This window comes from Tenrec ecaudatus, chromosome 8, assembly GCF_050624435.1.
Source record: "Tenrec ecaudatus isolate mTenEca1 chromosome 8, mTenEca1.hap1, whole genome shotgun sequence".
NCBI classification, from domain to species: domain Eukaryota; kingdom Metazoa; phylum Chordata; class Mammalia; order Afrosoricida; family Tenrecidae; genus Tenrec; species Tenrec ecaudatus.
This window is the reverse complement of record NC_134537.1, coordinates 148,355,300-148,376,684: the sequence shown is the minus strand read 5'-3', so window position 1 is coordinate 148,376,684 and position 21,385 is coordinate 148,355,300. Positions and strand designations below refer to the sequence as shown.

General features: G+C 39.2%; 1 pseudogene; it reads right to left on the bottom strand.

Moving 5' to 3' along the window:
• Positions 1 to 3,557: 3,557 nt before the first annotated feature.
• LOC142454533 (COX assembly mitochondrial protein homolog pseudogene) lies at positions 3,558 to 3,955 on the bottom strand (annotated as a pseudogene).
• Positions 3,956 to 21,385: the final 17,430 nt, after the last annotated feature.

The following is a 21,385-nucleotide window of genomic DNA, read 5'->3' as shown; positions in this document are numbered from 1 at the left end:
TTGATTATCCATTTAGGTTTACAGCTCTTCCTTCTTATTTTGAGTCACATTTCATTAGCAAATGAAGTTCCCAAAGACATCGCTCCTGCGAGCTTTCCTTCACCCATGTCGGTGGGGTGGCTGTTTTGAGAAGGCGGCTCTTCCTAAGACATTTGGAGGGCCTCTGACCTGAGGGGCGTGTCCTAAGACATTTGGAGGGCCTCTGACCTGAGGGGCGTCTCCTAAGACATTTGGAGGGCCTCTGACCTGAGGGCTCATCTTGTGGCACTCTCTGACAATACTCTGCTTATCTTCACGATCATTTCAATATCTGACACCTTTGAGAAGCTCTCCATAAGAGTTTTGAACGGCTGTTTCCATGAAAGTGAACAGTCTCTTCCTTCTCTGTAGTCTGTCGTGAATCAGAAAGGTCTGCTGACACCTTTTCACTCTGAGTGACCCTGCTGGTGTCTTAACTACTAGCCACAGAGCTTCACAAGACACCACTGGACAACACAGTGACAGACAGGTGGTGGGAAGACTCGTTAACGACCTGAAACAAACCTGTACATGAAGCCACCTTGCTTGATGAAAGTGAAAATGGCTTGAAGCATGGACTGATAAAAGGTCAAAGACTAGAGTCTTCAGTGTGAATTGCACTTCAGCATAAACCAAACCAAACCCAGTCCTCACAAGTGGACCACACAGGAACATCATGATAAATAGAGGAGAGAACAAAGATGTCACAGAATAAATGTCATGTGCATTCACAAGCAGCACTCTGGGAAGTAGCAGTAAGAAAATAAAATAATAAGCATATTTCCCAGGGCTTACTCTTTCAAAAAGTTAGGATTTCACTTTTAGAACACACATGGGTTGGTGAAAGCCATGGTATTTTCGATTACCTCCAATCCACGAGAAAGCTGGCCAAAGACCAAGGAGGCTGGAGAGACTTGAATATACCATGGACCGCCAGAATAACAAGCAAAATAAATCTGCCTTGCAAAAAGAAGGTGGCAAATTAGCTCAAGTACATTGACATGTTATTAGGTGGGGCCGATATGCAAAGGAGTCACCACCTTCAAGATCCATCAGATTTTTGCGCATGTCAAATAGGCCAGCATAACAGGGAGGTGGTCGGTATTGTCACTGGACCTCCTTCAAGTTCTGGATGATGGTATTGATCTCTGAAATCCCTCCAGCAATGCAACACTGCTTTTGATAACTGTCTTCCCAGACAGAGGCCATTCTAATGGCTTCCACTGGGCTTTTCCCAACACGATAGCCTTTATTCCACAGGTTAGTGATTCAGTACGGGTTGGCCTTTTGCTGAGTCTGTCTATTCCAGTTACACTTTGGAACCAGGGAAATTACTTAAGGATGGAGTCAGGGATCCGCTGAACGCAGAGGAAGATGAACCTGAGCTAAGACCCTGTGAATAACTGGACCTCAACGTACTCGAACTTTGAGTGGTTGGCCTTCCAAACGTCTGGAGTGTCCAACAATCCCTGAAGAGTCTGATTATTTTTCCTCAGTGAAGAGAAATTCTTGTGAAAGGCCAGACATCCCTATGGGGATGGTGGGGAGAAAAAACTAACAATAAAAAGAAAGCAGGTCTCCCCTTCATTCAAGGGGTTGTGGGTCTGAAAACTGATTCAGTCTGGGGGTTTATTGAGAAACTCTCTCTTCTTATGATTCAAGTGAGGCTGACACTTGCCTGATCTAGAATTCTTCTCCTACTCACAGCAATACTATCAGACAGGGTGGACGTGTCCCTGTGGGTTTCTGAGACCGAAACTCTTTATGAGAGTAGATAGCCTCATTTTTCTCCCGAGTACACGCTTGGGGTTTGAACTGCTAACCTTGTGGTCAGCTCCCACCACATCAATATGTAGTAGGAATCCTGTCTATTTCACCCCTAGGGGAACTACCTAATATCCAACACCAAAGGCCTGTATGAATCAGGCTATTCGGATTACTACATTGATTCCACTGTCCATTACCGGAAACACACCCACCTTGTCTCTGTCTATTGAGTGCTGTGCTGTTTCCCTAACCCACCCACCCTCCAAGGCCCGAATAGCCCATGCAGGCAAGCGTATTAATTCAACTAGAACATTTCCCACTGTCAAGCCTGGCTGACATAAAATAGCAATCGCAGGAGTCTTCAGCGATGCTGGGGATCCTTTCACAAATTTATTTCTTACTCCTTTTATGGGTTCATGCGATTATCCTGAAAAATGGTCTCTAACATGCCAATCTCCCTAAGCCTTTGGATACCTTCTTCTATAGCAGTGGTAGGGAATATCTGGCATGCCGGTTTTATAAGACCCATGAAATCATCAATACCAGCTAATATCACACACATCGCCAAAGCGACACAGTCCTACAGGCACTGAGAGCTGCTGTCTTTGATCTTCATCAGCAAGTGCTTCCAGTCCTCCTGACTTTCAGCGAGCAAAGTTGTGATGTGTGCATATCTCAGGCTGTTAATAAACCTTTCTTCCATACCCAGGCAGCATTCTTCCTCACACAACACAGCTTCTCTGATTATTTGCTCGGTGTGCACATTTATAAGGATGGTGAGAGGAGGCAATCCTGATGCACACTTTTCCCTGTTTTAAACCATGCAGTATTTGCTTGTTTCTTTTGCAAAACTCCCTGTTGATTGATGGACACATTCTTCACGAGCCCAATGAAGTGTTCTGTAATTCTCTTTTTTTCAAGGTTAGTAATTACTTTTTAATAACTATTCATAGAAAGCTCAATGTTTTAAAAGAATGGAGCTGGGGCCTGATCAGAAAATGCACTGTCTGTACAGACTGCTGTGGTTTGAAAGTTTCACAATACTTAGCTTGACTGTGTTGAACAGGAGACCTTCTGTCATGTGTGTAGATCTCCTTAGGTTTCTGGTAGTAGTGTTCTGGAGTTTTCTTTAAACCAGCCTTTTGTTTCTCTTGATATGTTTATTTTGTTTCTGTGTGTGTATTACTAAATTAAATTGTATTTTTTAATTTCTTTTTTAAAGCTCTCTTTATATACAAGAATTTGATTGACTTTTGTATGCTAATTGATACAGCTAATGTTTATTGTGCCAACCTGGCAAATTAACACATGTGGGATTAATTGAAGGGCGGAGAGATAAATGGCTCGGTGAGCCTCGCCTTTCAAGTCCTTGCGTCTCTTGCTTTGTGATGGTCAGACCAGGGTGCAGCTGCCTTAGCCAGTTCCCTGCTTCAGCTTGCAAGGTTCACTTCCTGCAAGACACCTACCCCGATGCAGCTGTGAGTGTTGGAGCACCTGTTTGGAGACCCCTGTCAGCACTGAGATGCTCACATGTTCAGTAATGCGGCTTTGCTCTTGCAGTTGACATCATAGTGTGTGTTTTGTGAGATGGAAGAGGACTTTGTAGATTGGTGTTTGACATATGAGTGCATGTTCAAATTGTGGGTTTGGGCGGCACTGGGTTGGCATGCTTTCTTAATGTGCACTTACCCTATATATAAAACTCTCTCTTTTTTTTTTCAAAAATCAAAATTTTTTATTTCCATAATTTTGGATAAATCAAAAGCATTTCCTTATCTTGACTACAATAATTCAATTGACTGTACCTTCTGTAAATATTAGAATCCCTGAATGCCATTTAAATATTTGCCTACATGCTTGTAGGAAGCTTCTGTAGCCTTTTCTTGGAAGGAATTCCAGTTCTTCTGAATTCTTCTCTTTCTTTCAGGTACTCCATTTTGCACTCTTCATAAAGGGCTGGATCCATATAGTAGGCAGTTAGACAAGCTTTCAGGGTAGAATTTTCTTTCCGGAATTTCACTACCATGAGGACGCCAGATTCCTTGCAACATTTGGTAAAACCTTGAACTTGTTCAGAACATCTCTCTCTGGCCTTCTCTATCATTATTTTCGGGATCAAAACATCTTTTTTGACATGTCTGAGATGCTCTTCTGCAGGGTCGAGAGCCATCTCAGTGGGCTGGAGAGGCAGATCAGGGGACCGGGGCTAAAACTCTCTCATACATGAGTTGCTGTGGATGGGTTTCTCTAAAATACCCAACTAATCTTGTATCCTACTACATTGCCGAATCTCTCAATTGTTTCCAACTCTCTCTCTTTTTTTAAGTCTCCTCTTTGGCTTTCCTCCATATAAAGTAATATCATCTACAAATAATGAGGCTTGAACTTCTTTGCCCATTTGGAGTCTTTTGATTTATGTTTGTTGTCTAGTAGCCTTGGCTAAGATTTGCACCGCCATGTTTAATAAAAGTAGCAATAATGGGAATCCTTGTCTGGCTCCCATTCTCAAGGGGAATGCTTTCTATTTCACCCCATTGTGCAAGAGCTTGGCTTCTTTTCGTATATGCCTATAAAAGCATCGGCGATTTCCCTTTTCTAGAGAACTCAGCCTAATCTGGTCCACAAGCAAAAATGTGGACGCTCTACACTGTCCAAGGTACAGAGGGTCACTAGGACATGGATGGACATTGGAAACTTTAAAACTCGATGCTTTGCTTGCAGCTTTCACCAACCCTTTACTTTATTCTCTATTCCAAATGCCAATGTGCAGCTGACAGGTCAATCTAAGAAAACTGGGAAATCTCAAACTCTAGATATAAGAGAATTTCTCATTTAGCTGGCATTTTATATATGAGAGTGGATAAAAATGTTCATAGAAAAAGGGAAGTGAAATATAGAAAATTTCCACCAACTTTTAATGCCCCCACATATAACTAGACCTTTGAGGAGAAATATAAAATGGATGTGGAATGTTCTCCATTCATCCATTTTCTTTCTATAGAACTGTTAATCCATAAGTCTCAGTGTTTTTGATAGCAAATTCTTTGTAATGTCTAATATTTATATAAAACTGACAGGATGTTAAGCATATCCAGGATCGCGGTATGAATGCCAGTACCATCTGCCTGTCGTTGTGATGTGCCAACTACACCCAGGTGAAAGAATGTCATAAAGCACTTGGAAAGACAGACTGAATAGATGTCATGTGTGCACAAAATTTTCATACATTTCTAAGCACCATATAGATGAATGATACTCCCCCCACATAGGCAAAACTGTGGGATAATTACATTCGATCAAAAAGCGGAGGAGGACTACATTATTACATAAATGTCCAAAATCACGAAACTCATGGCCCAGCCAAAGTTGCATATATCTTCAACCATCGTAGCCAGTGTTATGTTGTCTCACACTTCTTATCCCCAGATATTCTCATTAATGTGAAAATTTGTCATATAATAGATTGTTTTTCATTGTGAACTGTTGGTCAATGAGATATTTGCTAAGGTAGCGTAGGTGTAATCACATAGGAAATTCTGTCTCCAAAAAGAAGGAGGAAGAGAAGGGGGAGGAAGAGATGGGGGAGGACGAGAAGGGGGAGGAGAAGAGGAGGAGGAGGAGCAGAGAGGAGGAGGAAGAGGAAGGAGAAAGAGGAAAATGATTTTTGGCCTAGAAAGGGGATCCAGGTCCCTTGAGCGACAAACACAAATAATCATTCTCTTTTTATAGCCAGTAAATTATCCACCAAACCGGAAGACGGCTTCAGTCTCGTCTGAATTACTCTGAGCTAAATTATCTTGTTAGTGATTTGTACATGCAGAGTAGATTTCACTTGTACTGTGAATTTTTTAAGTTAGTTAAAACTTCTGCCAGGCATGTTTTTCAACATCAGCCAACAGAAAAACAAGAAAGGAGAAGGAAGAAGCGAAGACGGAGGAAAAGAACAGTTCATTGTGTTCTTCCCAAAGACATCAGACAATCCCACATTAGTAATATTGTCTGGTCCTGGAAATCTGATTTTTCTTTGGAAAGCAGTAATATCCCTTGTTCTTCAGGATGGTTAAGGAGCTCTGGTTGTGTAGTTGTTACACATTGTTTGGGCGGAGATTTGCATGGTCGGCAGTTTGAAACTACCAGAAGTGCTGCAGGAGAAGGAGCAGACTTAACACCCCTGTCAACAACTAGGCCCTGGGGAACCCCCAGTGAGCCAGCATTGACTTGAGGGAAGTGAGTTTGGGTTTCTCAGGATGTTTGGGAGTTGGTTTGCTTATTATTTTAATATCTGCCTTTTCTTCGTTTCGGCTCCTCTATGATCCTTAAAACACAGGTAAGAAGCAGCGGAGGAACTGTGCAAATGTTGGAAGTGGCCCAATATTGCTCCCATCATTGCTGATCCCCACTTTCTTTCCATAACTCTATTTTAGTGCCTCCTGCTCATGCATCAACGTTGTTCTGCTTCAGAACTGCATCATGCACCTGCCTGAAGCACTGCTTAGATCGCCTCTCTGGGGTACAGTTTGTGTGAAGCGCACAGAGTTGAAAGTCCTTCAGCATTTGCTCTTTCTGACACCTGGGAGGCAGAGCCAAATCACCCCGTTTTGTATTCTAGCTGTTAAATGTGAGAAAAGTCAGCTGGATACAGAAAGTTCAAGGTCTGACCACCTTAAGCTTTGGTATCACAGTGCTGCACACTTCGACTATCATTTTTGAGGCAAGAACACTGGCTTTGGAAACATTTTACATTTAAGACATAGGAACAGCCAAATCCTCTAAGTCCTCAATTTGATTCATTCACCAGACCAAAATCATAAACCCTGTCACAAAAATCACTTGTTCTCAGGCACTGTCCAAATGAAAGGGCAGAGTTGTCTCATGTTTACAAGGAGTCTGAACACGGATTCATTCTGCGACTGGAATACAGATGGGGAAGCGGGTCTGGGAGAGCAGGACCAGTTTGTGAGACCCTTCCAGGGCACAACACCATACGAATCTGGATTTCTTAGGGTAAAACACTGCTGGACAGACAGAATAGCAACATACACAGCATAGAATCTTACATAACCGGATTTTTCACGACGCTTCATGAAAGTGCAATTGTGGAGAAAGAGTGGCAGGATGGAAAGACCTTGGAATTTAGGTAAGCATGGAATCAAGATAATGCCGGGTCAGTTGCCTCTTAACTACAGGGCATGGAGAAGTTCCCTTACCCTGGCTGAGCCGCTGGAGCACGAGGCTCTTACACTGGAAGGGGCTGAACCACATTTGTGGCAGAGTTTTATCCCAAAGTGCAGCACGAGCAGCACTAGGATATCCATGTATCTATCAAGAAAGACCGATTTAAAGTGCTGAAAAACAAGAATGCTACTTTGAGGACTAAGGTGCCCAGACCCAAACCCTGCTATTTAATCACCTCGACTGCATATGAGCTTTGATATTGAATAAGAATGCCTATGAAGGCATTGAACTCGGGGGGTAGAAAAGACCATTGAAAGTCCCAGGGACTGCACACACACGCACAATCTGTCTTAGAGGATGCACAATCAGAATGTTCCTTAGAAGCAAGGATGTAAGACTTTTTCTCACATTCTTTGGACAGGTTGTGAGGAGAGAATGGTCCCTAGAAAAAAACATCCTGCCCAATAAATTAGAAGGGCCACATTAACAAACCTTAACAAAATCAAGACAAATCAGGGAATAAAACTATTCTTCAACTTTGTTTAGCAATCATTAATGTCAATTTTTTTAAAACCTTAACAAAATCAAGACAAATCAGGGAATAAAACTATTCTTCAACTTTGTTTAGCAATCATTAATGTCAATTTTTTTAAAAGATTGGAGATTTTTTTTTAAACCAACATGCTCAGTCTGAAATTCATCAGACATTCAATCGAGGTGCATTGAAAATTACTGGTAGTTGTACCGGAATCGTGAAAATGTAAAAGAAAAATCGGTAGCTGGAAAGTGCACCTTTGCTGATGGAAATAATGGCGTGTCACATGATGGCATCTTGCAGGACGTAAGTAGTCTTCAAAGTAGAGGTTCAGCAACAGTACAAAGAAAACAGGAAGAGTGCCGCAGGGATGAGCTGATGCCGTGTCTGCAACAAAGGACTTTAGCAGTCCAACCATGCTAAGAGTGACATGGGGCTGGGCAGTGTCTTAACTCTGTGCATAAGATTACAATGATTCGGGACCAACTTGAAGGCACCGAGCAACGCCAATCATGACTTGTTCACTGAATATCTTTGTTCAGCAGTATAAATGACCACTATATATGTAGACCTCACCAGATGGAACACCCAGGAATCCAAATGACTGCATCTTGATAGAAATGATGGAGCAGCTCAATTTTATAAATCAGAAAAAGACCAAGGGCTAACTAAGTATTAATTCCTCATATGAAAATTTAAGTTGAAAATGAAGAAAATAAATTCACAAATGCTTAATTACAACCATGAATATATTCCACCTGAACTTGGAGCCCGACCAAGGAATGAACTTGGAACACCGGCAAGCTGTGTGAGGACATGAAGGACAGCATATATGACGGGAAAAAATTTTTGCCTAAAAAGACAGGAAAAAGTAAAGGCCAAAATGGATATCAAAGAAGATACTGAAACTTGCTGATGGATACAGAAAAGTCCATGTGAATGGAAGAGTGTTGAATGAAGAGCTGATGGGAAGGAGTGTGACAAATAAGTAAAGACTACAGTCAAAAGGGCCAAGAGGGAAGAACATGCTCAGTATCCCTCCACCTAAAGCAGAAGAACCGCCCAGTCTCCCGTTTCAATCCTAAAGAGTCTGTGGGCAGAAGACTGTGGCCCGCAGACATCCCTCAGACTGGAACTCAACTCACACTGGTTCAACTTTCTTCCAGAAGATAAACAGAGCTGTACATCAAGGAAGTACGCACTCTTTAGGACAAGCACCATTCACGAGCAAAAGGTAGCGACTGCCCAGGGATAATACAGAAAACGGGAAAGGGCAGGGGGACGGACTGATGAAAATGGTACACCCAGGGAGGAAAGAGTGCTGTTTGCATTGCATGGATTCCAACGCGTGTCACAAAACCAAGTCTCCATGAATTACTGAAGGGAAAACCAATTTACTCTGAAAACTTTCACCCAAATCACAATCAAATGGTTTTTTAATAGAAACAAATATTTTATAATATGAGATGGCTTCAAAAAGTCCTTGGAAAAATTCTGTTATCTTTGAATTCCACTGTTTCATGAGTGAGCTTTTAGAAACTGTTATATTGTAGGGCCTGCTCTAGACTTAAGTAAAAGTCCTTAAGGCTTTACCCTAAAATTCTTATAATGATAAGGATTTTCCAGTTCCCTTCAAGAGAAATCTCATCTCCCACTTATTCATCATCACAATCCGCTATTAATTAAGGCTTTTTTTCTGAAAAAAAAACTATTCATTTTAGACAACTGCATCTGGAACTGAAATTATATCTTGGTAATTTATGTGGGGTTTTTAATCACTTTCCCAGGGGTAGATGCCAGCTGACTTTTCTACAGGTATCAATCCCTCTCAGGAAAGGTTGAGTTCAGCCACCGATATGCTCGTGAAAATTTGTGCAGAATCTGTATTAATTGCCCACAGGGAGCACTATTAAACCTGGTAGAGTTGTACATGTCATGCTTACAAGGATCTCTTCCTCTTTCCTAATTTGACATGCCAGCTCACCTGCCTCCTCTTTCTTAGTGCCAATGCTAACATCTTATCCTGATCTCTATTGAGGGTGGAGGAGAATGGCATGACGTAAATTCAATTCTTGTCTTAGTGTTCCTAACAGATTAAGTCTGTCACCCTCTTTTAGTGTGTGTTCAATCAGTAGAACTTAGGTCTCCATTTCTAATTGTTGGGGCAACATGTCCTCTGGTGCCTTCTACCCTTGCATTGTTAAAGAACTGGAAAGTTCCTCTCCCCTGAGATATAGGGCACCATTGTAAAGACAGATAATGAAATTTGTGAGGACAGCCCAGGGTCAAGCAATTCATGCATAGTTTCTTTATCTGACCGAGTGGAGAAATCATTATTAATAAAGTTTACTTGCATGAATTATTCACAGCCTTAATGAAACATTAGACACCTAGGTAGACATAATACTGTGGCATGTACTACGAGTGCCGTAGCCAATTGAATCGGTTTGTAGGAAATGTCAGCCTGTGGGCTAGCTGAATAACCTCCATGTGAACCTCCTTTTCTTCATTTGTAAAATGGGATAACAATTCCTATTAAGCCTTGTTTCTCTGTTTCCATGGGAATCAAACAGAAGCACATTAAAAATTGAAACATGAAGAGCATAACCAAATGGCAATTCAATAATATTATTAGACCCTGAAATTGCTATGTTAAAAGGGGATGTGTCTCACAAGACACAAGCAGCGTTCCTTTAGGAAAATTAATTACTCTTTAGTCAGATAGGGACTTGCATATCGTGGATGAACAGAAAAGATGTGTTAAATTGAATTCCATGTTACCGATAAATAAATTATAAAAATCATTTAATTGTTATGTGACATTGAGGAGTTATATTCTTATGGCTTTAGTTGGTTTTTTTCCCTTCTTTTTTAATCCATACAAATAAGACAACACTACGTGCTTTGTGGGGTTATTGCTATAATAGAGGACTGGCACATATTTAACGCAGTGTCAGATACATTAAGTAGTTGGGTGTCCTCAACATGGTTACAACTCACAGCAGCACTATCCTGCCTGGTACTGCCTCATCCTCACAATGATTTCAGTAATATCGCCCATTAGCTCAAAAACTGTGTCCATCCTTCATGAAGGGGCTTCCTCTCTTAACTTTACCAAGCATAATGCCATTCTCTAGGGACTGGTCACTATTAATAACTTGTCCAAAATATGTGGGGAATCCATCAGTCAACCATAATTCAAATCCATAGTTTTTTTTTCCCAATCTTACCTTTAATTTCCAGTTTTTTTCATGCATATCAGGTTATTGAAAAATACCACAACTTAAGTTAAGTTGAATAGCTGACACATATTATTTAATAACCACCATATATATATATATAAATTTTACCACATTTAAGAAAGCATACAGTTACACTTATAATACTACAGCGAAAATAAAATATGATTTCTAAAATATAGCTAAAAGATGTGGCTTCAAATTTATAATCTTTTGTTTACTTCTGACGTCAAAACACTAGTTCCACAGATCTTGCTTGGTTTTAGGTACTGAACATAAAGTTTAATAAATGTTTCTCTCTAAATTGGATAACCAAGGAGGATTTCTACCAAAATGCATGCTCCCAACTAAATATTTAATCTAAAAATTCTCAATAATAATAACACGAAGATATAATTCACATATTGTCAACAGTATATAATCTTATTTCAGGATAGGGTTTTTACAGATTTAACCAGCTAAGGATCTCAAAATAAAATAATTCTGGATTTTAGTGTGGGCTCTAGCCCTCAAATCATACATCTTCATAAAAGAAAAGATAGGGAAGTTTGGGCACATGTAAGAAGGACAACAAAGCAAAAATTGATATTATGCCACCACACACCCAGACAGGACAGGATCCTTGAGAAGTTAGGAGAGGGAAGGAAGGTTTCTCCCCTTGAGCCTTCAGAGAGATCCTGGCTTTTCAATGCTTTGATTTTGGAAATCACTTGCAGAAGATCTCTCCTTTCTGCCCAGCATATTAGAAACCAATCATTTAAATTTCTAATAGCAATAGAAAGAAGAATGTGTACTACATGAGAAACAGTGAGAAATGCCCATCACAATGTGGTTGTTGTTAATGGCCATCTAATGAGTTGCAACCAATAGTGACCCAATGCACAACGGGCTGAAATATTGCCCAGTCCTGCACCATCTTCACAATAGTTTCTATGCTTGACCCCATTGTTGAAGCCACTTTGGGAAGCCATCTCCCAGAGAATCTCTCACTCTTCCACTGCCCCTGTACTTTACCAAGTATGATGTCCTTCCTCAGGGATCTATCTTTCCTGACAACATGTTCAAAATGTGTAAGAAAATGCCTTGCTTGTAAAGAACATCCTTGTCTGTAAAGAACAGTCAGGCTGTCCTTCCAAGACAGATTTGTTTGCCCTTTGAGAACTCTACAGAACTTTTAATATTTTTCAACAGGACCATGATTCAAATCCATCAATTCTTGTTTGGCCTTCCTTATCCAATGTCCAACATTCCCATGCATATGAAGCAATTAGAAATACCATGGGTTGAGTCAGGAGTGCCTTTGTCCTCAATGTAACATTCGTGTTTTTCAGTACCCTGAAGAGGTCTTGTGCAGCAGAATTGCTCACTGCAGCATGTCATTTGATCTCATAACTGCTGCTTCCATGAGCATTGATTGGGCACCTAAGAAAGACAAACTTATTGACAACTTCAATTGTTTCTGGTCAGGATGGTAGATATTGACTCAGTTGAGAGGATTTAGGTATTCTTTACAGTGACTTATAATCTATACTGCAGAATGCAATTCTTGATCTTCATCAGCAAGGTCTTTAAAGCCTCCTCACTTTCAGCAAAAAAGCTTGTATCACCTATATATATCTTGTTATTAATAAACTTTCCTCCAGCCATGGCGCCACATTCTTCCAGCAATCCACCCTCCCTGGATATTTGTTTAGCATACAGATTAAATATTTATAGTGACGGGACACAACTCTGATGCACAACTTTCATGATTTTAAATCATGTAGTGTTCCTTTTTGTGTTGTTGTTTGAACCACTGCCTTTTGGCCCATGCATAGGTTCTGCTTGAGCACAATAAAATGTTTTGAACTTCTAATTCTTTTTACGGGTATTCTTATATATAATTTTTATGATCCATGTGATAGGTTTATTGTACCAACCTGACCAATTCCTATAATCATGCTTGACACCAGTGCATTGCCTTGGTAATACCGACTGACAGACGTGGCGGTACAGAGGGGGAACAGTGACACAGCACTGAACTCTTGTTTCTTCCAAGGAAGGTGAGCATTCATCACCAAACAATCAAGCCATGGAAAGTAGTTTGGCAAGATTTTAAAGATAGTTTATTTTTGAAACCCTGTTCACGCTGCAGGCCAGTCTCCTGACACCGCACAGTTTAGCACTGTCCCTCTAGTCAAACTGAAGAAAAACGTACTCTCTCTGAACTACACATCTCCACATAAGCTCTGCCTGGAAGGAGCCTTATCCTCAACATGCCCTTCTAAATTAAAAATCTCATTCAATCTTTGTGATTTGTTCCCACATACTTTGTTGTAACACTTTCCTTTATACTGTTTTTACCTTTAACTCCTGATAGATGCAATTTTATGTAATTTATCAAATATACATTTCCTCCACTGAATCTAATCTTTGAGAAGATAGAACATACATTTTTAAAATCTCCAATAGGTTTTTTAGATCTTCATGCTCCAATATATTATCTTACTATATTACATGGGCAATAGTCAACAGGTCCTCATTGAATGTGCTTTTAAAATAAAAAGTTATATATGAATATTTAATCATCTTAAAATAAAAAGTGCCTAATATTGTTAAGATTTAAAATTAAAGATGATATGAAGGATCATATTGAAAGTTAATACAACTTTTTGTGAGCTTTTTCAAGCTCCTTCATGCAAGTGTATGTATTATTCATTCATTTCTGCCCCCACAAAGATATGGCCACGTTTTAAAGTCGTGTCTGTCAATATGACTTTGATTGGAATAAGAGCTTTCTCCTGTTATGGTAATGAGATCAGATTGGAGTAGGGTGGATCCTAATCTTAGTCTCTTTGGACTGGTATCGTATATAAAGGGAAAACAGACATGTAGTCATGATGCTAGGTGACAATGGAGGCAGATACATCTGCAAGCAGAAAGAAATATCAACGACTGTCGGAAGGTACTAGTTAAATGAGATAAGGAAGTGTATTCTCCTAGAGTTTACACCCTTAGTTAAACTTCTAGACTTCAAACTTTGGAGACAATAAAGCCCTGTTTTTAAAGGCACATATCTGTGGCTATTTTTTAGCAGCAGCTCTGAGTAACAATATGTAATCTCAGTTTGCTTTTCAATTAGCCCCCAAGATTATTAGGTTTCTAATTATTTGCATATTTATTTGAATTTTAAAGAATGATAATGTTACTAAATATGAATTCTAATAGACTTAGCTAGTGCCCAGACAGATCTTATCCAATCCATTCTTTCTTTTGTCACAGAAATGTTTGTGTTTCTACAATATTCCCCTAACTGGTCTCTCGGTTTTTCACTGGCATTTCTTTTTCTAATTAGCTGCATGGAAGGTAAAGTGATCATTAAGAGGAAAATCTACTGGTCCTAATCATGAATTGAACCTAATTCAGTAACTTTTATTTTTTCATGAAAACAAAGCCGCACATAGTTTGGTCTCCGTCTTGTTCAGCTTTGGGTTACACGGCCTCTTTTGTCCTCATTGCTCTGTGCTCCATTGACTTTTCATCACACACCCATGATGTTCACAGAGAAGGCTTGCTTATGCTATTTCTTCTTCCACAAAAAGCCACCCATTTTCACAACATTTCAGAGATCTATTTCCAATTTTTAGTTTGTGCTCTTAACTAAAATATTGTTTCCTCAAAGAAATACTGTTTTGTTGAGCAAAATCAGCCTATATAATTCAACGGTCCAATCACATGAAGAAGGAATCTACAGGAGTCCTCCGTGAAACTTCCCCCACCCCATTTTACATATTGGTGTGGAATCCCCATTTCCCCTTCCTTCTCCCTGTGTCCCAGCCATCAATATTACCTTCTTATTTCCATCAATATCAGTTTCCCTAAACAGATTACACCAACACCAACAAGGATCCATCAACAACTGCCTTACAAACCCAATAGAGATAACAACCGAATACAAAGCATAGAATATTAAAAGTTTAGAATACATTCACATCGGGCCTGTGTTTGTCCTAATCATAGCCTTTTTCCTGCTTCTGTAGTCCCACCTATCACTGAAGTATTGATCTGACACCAATGATGAATTTGTGACACTGCCTTCAGTTCCATTCCTTATTTAACTACTGTCCTCATTGTGAATCCTTGGGGCCAGTTTGACTTTGTGCTCATGACCTTCCTCATTAGGATGAAGTGTCTGTTTTTGTCTCTTTTAAGACAATATTATTCTCTTTGAATTGTATGTGAGAGGAGGGTCTCTTTTGTACCCTAACTAGGATCCCTGATAGTGTGGGGTTTATAAGTTGGGCTTTCTAGTCCTATGAAGAGTTATAGTCTCAGAAACTCCCAGGGCAATTCTATAATGATCTATATGGTCACTATGGGTCAGAATTAACCCAATGACAGTGAATGAGGCTTTGTTCCATTAAAAAAATCCTCAATCCTCTCTCATCTGTTTTGTATAGTCCTTGAAAAATTCAATATTTTGGGTGTATATTTCTTCTTTGATACTCCATAAAGTCACTAAATTTGATATTTTCCTTTGCTGCATCATGATCTGTAACAACACACTATAAGAGATAGAACAAGCAGAACAATTGAACAATTTGCTTTAAAATTTCTATCTCAAGTACCTATACAGTAAAAGGTATAGAGGATGAATCCTACTGCCCTCGAGTTGATTACATCTCATATTGGCCCTATATAAGATTTCTAAGGCTTTAATACTTACTGAAACAGAAAGCCTTATATGTCTCTCATGAAGTTGCTGGTGGTTTTGAACTGCTGACTCTGTAGTAACAATCTGATACTTAGTGCCATCAGGGCATCTATGAATACAGGTTAGTGTAATATAAATCTTTTCAGCTGGATTGACTAGAGGAACAAATCCAGAGATAATCATATGTGTACAAGAAAGAGCTTTATATCAAAGAGCAATTGTATGTTCAGAAAACATCCCAGCACAGTTCAGATAAAGTCCATAAGTCTGATTTAGTGCATAAGTCCAATACTAATCCATAAATCCCTCTCCAGACTCATTTGGCCACACACAATGATGCAGAATGCAGGATGACCAGAGGCCAGTGGATGCAAAGTCGTATAGATTCAGTGGCCGTGGACGCACCTCCAGGGCTCTGGCTGGCTTCAGCTTGGGTTGAAGTGGCTTGTCAACAGGAAGGCGAAGACAGAGAGAGTGCATGTGGTCCAACTCCAGAGAGAAAAAGAGGAAGTCTCCAGAATCCTCACGAGAAGGCCACGCTCACAAGGAGGCATCATCAGGCAGTGACCTCATTGACAGGCTAGACTTCACTCCTATACCTAGTTAGCAAGTTGACATGAAATTACATAACTCCCACAATCAAATAAAGAATGTTTTGATCTTCTGGATTCATATACATATCACTCACTTTCAAGGAGTCAATTGTAACTCACTGTGACCCTGTAAGACAGTGTAGAACTTCCCCTGTTGGTTTCTCATTATATATATATATATATATATCCATTTATATGAATATGATTGCTACTAAGGTACTCTAGTATATGTAATGATCCTTAATGCAAATGAAATTTTGTTTCTTTAGAATATAAACTTTGGTATTCTCAAAGCCTAAATATAATATGTCACATTTGAACAAATTTAAGATTCCAAATGCAGTTCTTCAGTTAAACCTCTTGCAAGCTCTCAACCTATCAGAAAGACCCCTTTATAGGGAACCCTATTAGAATAGATATGTAAGCTTTGGATTAGTATTAGATACTGTTAGTCAACCTTAGAAAATTCAAGGGTATTTGATATATTAACCTCTCACTGATGTAAATGAATACCAGACATAAAAGTGCATATCCATATTTATCTGTCACCAAATTATTTGTGTTCTGTTTGTTATGAATGCCTTCATTTTATTACCAATTATAGAGAGGTTATAACACTTGGTTCATCTTGCTTAATTGCAACTTTATAAGAAAATAAAATTTATCACATTTTTGTTTTAAAATACAGCAGACATATAAATAAAGGGGTTTGTAGACAATAGACAATAAGCAAACTTTCAGAATTGAAATCAAGCTTTCTCAATTCTGCCAGCTGCTTATGTGAACAAATATTTCTAAATCTAGAAAATAGCATTTAGAATAATATTTTGCTCCTCTTTAGTCAAGACTAACCTATGTCCCTTCCCACCTTTCATTTCTCAATCCTCCCTGTCACTTCAGATACCCAGAATCTGAAATAGCTTACAGCCATTCCTATTAGGAAATAAATGCATCCAACTGGTACATCCTAACAGCCTATCAAATCCACTCATTACAGAGCCATAAACACTATAACCAGACTGCAAACATTTATTTTAGAAATTGAGAAGGTGAGATAATGAAGGGGGAAAAAAAGCTGTGTTAAGATTCACAAAAAGCACAATGCATAAATAGAATGTGTTTTCAATATCAGCTTGGGTTGAGCAGTAATATTGAAATTGAGGGACAATATGTCCATAGCTCCATAATCTAAAGTATACACTATGCTTCACTTCATCCACAACACCTAATTTGTACCATATCTATCTCCAAGAGAAGTATGGGGACATTAAATTTTAGAATATCATATAACTCACTCACTGCGATCAAGTGAAATGGGACTCTTAGCAACCCTATAGGGCAGAGTAAAACTGCTCCCTAGATTTTCCAGGCCTGTAAATCTTGAAGGGGTTAGAAAGTCTGGTCATTCTCCTACAGAACAGTTAGCGGTTTCAAACTGCTGACCTTTTGTTTAGCAGCCCAGTGAGTTGCGTACTATGTCACAAGGGCTCTTGAATATCACATTAAGATTTAGAATGGTGTTTCCCAAAGTGGGTGATACAGTGCCCCAGGGGGCACTTGAAAGATCCAGTGGGTCTGTGAGAGCAGATACTTACACTCTATCTTGGATTGTGGCAGCAGTTCTCAACCTGTGTGTCATGACCCCTTTGGGGGGAGGGGGTCAAACGGCCCTTTCACAGGAATCACATAAGACCATTGGAATGCACATATGTCCAATGGTCTTAGGAACCGAGACACCACTCCTAATCCATCTCCAGGTAGGTCGGCCCACATGCAAATACTCCCATATATAAGTACCTGGCGTGATGACATCATCGCACCAACCCGGTTACATATGCCCTGTACAATTACAGGTGTATGTGACAGGGTAGATGCCATAGTGTATGTATGCAGACCTGTCACACATGTGTAGAGAGTAGCTCCTGTGTAGAGAGCAACTACTGTGTAAAAAGCAGCTGCAGTGTTGAAAGCAGCAGTATTGGAGGTAAAATGATACTTCCTGATTTATAATTACATATTGTTTTGTGATTAGTCACTATGCTTTAATAAGTTCCATTTGTAACAGTGAAAACTCATCATATATTTACATTATGACTCATAACAGTAGCAAAATGACAGTGATGAAGTAGCAACAAAAATAATTTTATGGTTGGGGTTCACCACAACATGAGGAACTGTATGAAAGGGTCATGGCATTAGGAAGGTTGAAAACCGCTGGATTATGGGCTATAATACAATGTTATTGTCAAGTAATGTGAGCAAATTTTTCTTAAAAAAGGGTAGTAGTCCAAATACATCTGGGGAAATTATAATTCAAACTATCCTAGTCTCAAGGTCCACACTCTGTACTTTCTGTAGCTACATCCTAAATGCAAAAGCACCTGGAATTCTGATCATTATTTCTCTCTTTCTTGGCCTGTTGTCCTAGAATCCTTACTGTGTCTGGAACAGGAGCAAAAGAATCATGGCTTTTCCCTAGTTTCATTAGAAAATAGTGCTCTGGGAGATTAGGGAGACTCGTTCTACAAAACTTTTTGATTAATGAAAGCAATGGAGACAGTCTGATTTGGGAATGCTAGCAAATATCTCAAGCCTAACAATATATTCTAGTACTTTTCATTTTAGAAAAAAATCTCAGCCCATTACTCATCACCTACAACACCCTAATTGTCGTATAGGTTCTTTATCTGAGAATTTATGCCATATCAAGGCAACAATTCATGAGATAAATATACTCTCTACTAATCAATGTCCCACACATTTAGCTGATCCCCAAATAAACCCAAATCATTTTATCTTACTCCCTGTTACCGTGATCATGGGGATGTGAACTGCAGACATTCCTGAGCTCTATGTGATTGGAGCCCACCACACTGTACTATGTAATTCATGCATGTTTAAAACATTTGGTTTCTTTCTCTTTTCTCTAAAGTGACCCACACTGAGAAAATTGCTCAATACACACAAGGTAAGCCCATTTTATAAGCCTGATGGAGAAACTGCAGTCCCTAATTAGCTCCAACCAGCACAAGTCAAACTGTTATTAACAAAATCTGAAAGTTAAATAGAGGTTCATTACTTCCCCAGTCACTGGGTTTTTCTCCCTGGGGAGTGTTTAACTAGTAGCAATGGGTTTGGCTTTGCTTGATTAAATCTCATTATGAAAAAGGAATACAGGCTCATGCCCAAGTCTGAGGTCACCAAGAGTCCTCCATTAGGCTGTGCAGGCTAGGAGGTGGTCAGAAACTGAAATGGCAGACTCCTTCCTTTGAATTCTCCTGGAAGTGTGGTGAGAAATACCATTCTGAAGCTTCTGTTTTGCTTTTTAAAGGTGAGGCTGAGTTGGTTCTGATGCAAAGCAGCCCTGTGTACCGCAGCACGTTCCCTGGCTCCGTCCTGGACCATCCTCACAAGCAATGCTGTATTTAGTCCTTTGTGGTAGACACTGCCAACCATCTGGTGGAAGATCATCCTTTCTTTTTTTTCCTCCTGAAAAACCACAAAACCCTTTATTAAACAAGAATATCAAAATGTAATGAGATTGATTCTTTTTTTAGTGACTCTCTACCAAGCATAATGTCTGTCTCCGAGGGCTGCTCTCTTTCCCAGGATATTATTTTCAAAGTAGCGTGGGTGAAGTCTCACCATCCTCACTTGGGCGGAGTGTTATAGCCACAAAGAGGACTAAACCTGGCTGGGCTGCTTCTAAGACGGGTGGGTTCCTTCTTCAGCCAATTGACTTAGGATTCTTTGTCAATACCACAATTTAAAAGGCATCGGTTCTGCAGTCTCCTTTCTACTTGTCCAACATTGATATGGACATTTGAAAATATCATGGCTTGCATCTGGCGCAAATTAGCCTTCAAAGCGACAGTTTTGATTTTGAATATTTTGAAGGGATGTTTGGAAGTAGATATGCATGATACAAATAATTATTTGGTTTCCTTTTATTCATTCTTGCTTCCATGGGCATTGATTGTATAACAAAATAGAATGGAATCCTTGACCATTTGAGTCCATTCTTTGGACCTAATTTAGTCCATCCAATTTAGTCCATTCATTTAAACCTAATTTTAAAAATTATCTGAATCTTTCAATATTTTTGAAAAAGAGAAATTAAGTAGCTTGCATTGTTTTCTGCTCCTCTAAGAACTCTAGCCAAACATCTACTTTAAAATAGTGCGCAAATGGAAGTATAGAAAGAAGTAACTAAGAAAGAATGTAAAGTCAATTTTCAAAAAATACAGGCTGAACGCAGTTTCATAATGAAGCATAACCTTGTAAATAGTGGTGGTCATGTAGAAGGCTCATTTTCACCACCGCCAGACTTATTCATCTTTGGAAGATTAACTCTCATCTTATCACATCCAGTTATGTCACATACACACACAAAGTTCATGATTAGAATCAGTGTGTATATCCACAGTCACTCCAGTTTTAATTCTTTCTGCCTCCCCTGGGAAGGAGACATTAGTAGAAAAGTAAAAGTTTGTATGTGCAATAACCTGTTAGATCTCTATCAATTCACTAAAATAGCATCTATGTTTCTTTGCATTTCATTAACACTTTCCAATTTAGGTATTCAACTGTGTAAATTAAGAGTAGTATATAATTTTCATTCATCTCATAGTGACTCTAAAATAGAATAGGACTCCCCTTAATCTATTTCTGGCTCTTTTGATTTGGGAAATAACATATAACTGGGATCGTTGTCCATCTCCATCAGCAACCCTAAATTTCTACATTTTTATTATAAAAATGATAAGCAGGTGTCATGCTGTCAGACTTTTCAGAATTTAAAAATATTTATTAAGATGAGACTCAAATTGCATTATTGATATTATGCAAAAAGACTTTCAAATGTTTGTTAGCCATCCATATGTTTTTAATAGTATGTAGAAATTATATAGGGCAAACCCATTATCATGAAGTCAATTCTGACTCATATGAACTAGTTGTTGGCATTACAGAACCTAAACCTCAGTGCCAACCAAGCTACCTTACTGGGAACATAACTTGTGAAATATTGACTAACCCAGTATTTCTCAATCTTCATAATATTAAAATTTCAGATCAGATATTATTTCCTATGGGAGCTGTCTTGTGCATTGATTGTAGTGTTCAGCAGCAACTCTGAATTTTACACGCTTATTGACAAGGTTGGGTTCCAAGAACAGTCATTATGTCAAAATGTCTTTACATGAAAATGGAGGATGGCCATCTTGGATCACAAAATGGAGGTTGATTGCATCATTACACAAGTACCAATCACCTCATTACCACAGTGCCAAATTATATCATTCCATAATTGCCAAAGTGTATTATTATAGAACTAATGAATGGTATAGTATATACAATTTCCAAT